The sequence below is a fragment of the Piliocolobus tephrosceles genome, chromosome 1 (genome assembly GCF_002776525.5).
Source record: "Piliocolobus tephrosceles isolate RC106 chromosome 1, ASM277652v3, whole genome shotgun sequence".
Lineage (NCBI taxonomy): Eukaryota > Metazoa > Chordata > Mammalia > Primates > Cercopithecidae > Piliocolobus > Piliocolobus tephrosceles.
In genome coordinates this window covers 125,403,780-125,407,298 of record NC_045434.1, presented here as the reverse complement: position 1 = coordinate 125,407,298, position 3,519 = coordinate 125,403,780, and the positions used below count along the sequence as shown (strand labels likewise).

The window sequence follows — 3,519 nt, the reverse complement described above, 5'->3', positions numbered from 1 at the left end:
GAAAGTAGACAGCCAGTATTCACTTTTCTGTGTCAAATGAATGCCCATAAGAATTGTTGGTTGGCGTCTAAATGTGGAGGTAAGTAATAAGCAGGTATTGACTTCTGTTGAGATCAATATCAAGATTTGTTGACCCAAAGAGGTTAAAATTGACTGAAGAGTGGGACAATAAATCTTGTTATTGACTAGAAAGCAGAAGTCAATATATGTATTATTATAAACATTTTTCTTTTGGTGTAGATGATAGGGGTGGAGTCATTTTTAAGACCTTAAATACACATGACGATATGTTTTTTACATCATGGTGGTGGCCAATACAGGCTCCTTGGCTTATTAAAACAGTGGCTATTCACATGACATCAACCACATACCTGGTTCATCATTCGCCATTTCAACCATCTTTCTCCCTATACTTTAGGCTCTCTTATCCTGATTAATTTCAAATTCAGATGTGGAACACACAAGCTTGTATAATGAAACTTTGTTTTTTAAAAAACAAAACACACTTATCCTTTGTTTGTCTAGACAGCAGTTGACATCTTTTCAACAGCCTTACATTTTCAGGCAATGGAAAGACTTCCTTCTAGGCTGCACTTTGCAAGACGACTCTTCCCCTCAGTTGAGCTATTATATTTACTAGGTTATCTAAAAAGCAGGTCACTTTTAAAGATTGACTTTTAAAAAATGTATATTTTAAATGAGGAGTGTTTTGAAACCACAAAATATAGGCAAGTTAGGTCATTTCTAAGACTTTCTATTCGTCACTAACCAGCCATTCACAGAAAGCCAAATTGAGATTTTATTTTTCTATAGTTGAGAGAAGTAGAAATGGAAAACAATTTCCCATTGTTCCAAATAGCTCTCATGTTGATAAAAAATTAAACTCTGTACATCCAAGCTGAACAGAGCATGCAGGGCTACACTAAGTCTCTGTTCTATAGTTTTGCCTGAACTGAGGTCTGCACACAGCATCATGAATGCATGAAATCCTAGAGGAAGAGTCAGCCAGAGCATCAGTGTTTTAGATTACCAGCCCAAAATTCTTTCACGCCATATGAATCCACCCTCCTACCTCCATCTCTGGCTACATGGTAATAATGAAGGAAAAACACAGAAGTTTCTTTCCTTTCTAGGCACCTCCCAAAAGAGGGTACTTTAGAAGCAATATTCAAGTCCATAAATGCTCAGAAATCTGTTAGGGATGAAACATGAGAGATGCCTTGAACGTCTCACACTATGGGGTGTCTCCAATTCCTTAATACACCCCATTGTGCATCACGGCTGGAGAACGCACTGCACAACTCATTTCCTCCTTTAACTCTGAATTTCCTTGCTTTTATGGCTTCAGATTTTAATGGTTGAATTACATTTACATCTACTTGTGCATTTGCCATCAGCAGCCAAGTTCCAGCCTTAAAGCCTTTATGAACTTTGAGAATAAGTTTCTCATAAACAACCTCATTTGGTTTATCCATATAAATTCACACAACAATTCATAGTGCTAAGAAGCTCCAGAGACACCTCTGTACTAAATGGCAGGTCCTCTGTCTTTACTGGTTTTAAGTACTTTACAATGAATCATAGCTCAAGACAAATCGGTAATGAATTTGCAATAATTCCAAAGCCACTGGAAATGTGGCAAATGTTGGTTAGCTAGAGGCATTGATCAGTTCAATTAAGTTTTAGAATCTGTGGTTTTTAGTGAGAAGGAAATAGTTCTATAACGGGAACACACCCAAATAGTACAGAAGAGCCATCTAATCATGTAACAGAATATTGGTACTATTATAGATATGCATCCAGGTTTATACACCAAAACATCTGTGTTTTCATCCTAAACACAGGAAAGTATATAAGGCAAAAATGTAGCTAGACGACAGCTCTGGGATACCACTCTGAGAAAAAATTATGTTTTTAATCTTACCAACCCCATTATACAAATTAAATATATCTATCTTATCTGTTTATAGATTAGATAAATTTTCTACAAAAACTGAAAAATTTTAATTTGACTTTTTACTACTTTTAATTATTGCTAAAATATATAATCTTGCTGTTTCTCTCATGCATATTCTTTAAGTAAAGACCAGAAAAGGACATAATCTAAACCCTTTGTCTTCTTGTAATAGGAGGGTTGCACTCGAACCTTCTTATTTGTTCCGTAGTTCAGCTGGTCACAGTCTGTCACAGATGCCTGCTGATGGGACTTCCACCATGGTTAAGAACCACAGGAGGTAGATCAGGACCATATCCACAGATATAAAAAAGCTCATGTCACTCCACAGCTAACATCGCTCCTAATCATCAGAAAAGGCATTTCTTTTTTTTTTTTTTTTTTTGAGTTGGAGTCTTGCTCTTTCGCCCAGGCTGGAGTGCAGTGGCCAGATCTCTGCTCACTGCAAGCTCTGCCTCCCGGGTTTACGCCATTCTCCTGCCTCAGCCTCCCAAGTAGCTGGGATTACAGGCGCCCGCCACCATGCCCGGCTAATTTTTTGTATTTTTTTAGTAGAGACAGGGTTTCACTGTGTTATCCAGGATGGTCTCGATCTCCTGACCTCGTGATCTGCCCGTCTCGGCCTCCCAAAGTGCTGGGATTACAGGCTTGAGCCACCGTGCCTGGCCCAGAAAAGGCATTTCTTAAGGTATATACCCAAGTAGGGGGTCACTTGTAGAGGGGACAACAGCAACAACATTTTGGAGGTTGGAAAACAAAGCAACAATTGGTAAAGGAGTTTGCAGACTTGACAAAGAATGGAATCTTAAACTAGCAACAGAGAAAGCTAAAATCCAACATGTTTTGTGTTGCAGAGTCTTCCAAAAGCCTCAACCTCTGTAGAAACAGGGAAGAGGTGAAGAAGACTCTGAGGAGGAGGATTGATTGTAAAAAGTCTAGTAGTCAGAGCCCCTTCCCAACCTCACACAGCTGGGCATCTGCTCCTCTCAGTATAATGAAAGAATAAAGTTACATTCCCTGGAGGTAATAAAGCAGAGGGTCTCCATACAGGGAGTGAGTGTTAAGGTCAGGGGTTCTACACACTGAACTTAGAAAGCATACGTGCATATTTACCTGGCAGGGGAGATACCCTTATCACAAAGGTGGTTTTCCCAGAGTGAGGCTTAAATGCTGCATTTCAGATATGTTGACCCTGTGATATACCCACATTTGGAAAATTCGTCTGCATAATTTGTGGTAGTGGGAGACTGCGTTTGCTTCTCCCCTGGTTAAAAAAAAAAGTAAAAAGAAAGCCTATGTGAATGTCTACATATGATCCCTGAAATCCGGGATCCAATTACTTTTGTGGTTCCCAGAACACAGGCAATCAGGCTTTCAAGCTAAGTAGAGGCCTGGGGAATGGATTGCCCCCAAAGAGACAAAGAATACAACATTTGAGCTTCTTTAAATAAATAGTGTTGCCAGATCCCCTGCAGTAAATACTTCAGTCAGCTAATCTCACACCATGAATTTCCAACCAGCCTTAAAAAAAAAAAAAAAAAGTTCTTCAACATGAACCATCAAGG

The 3,519-nt window shown here is 39.1% G+C and overlaps 1 non-coding gene across 1 annotated transcript; it reads left to right on the top strand.

Moving 5' to 3' along the window:
* Nucleotides 1-3,059: 3,059 nt before the first annotated feature.
* On the top strand, nt 3,060-3,219 carry LOC111555197. The gene has a single exon (XR_002735454.1). It is a non-coding gene; the product is annotated as a U1 spliceosomal RNA (small nuclear RNA).
* The last annotated feature ends 300 nt before the right edge of the window (nt 3,220-3,519 follow it).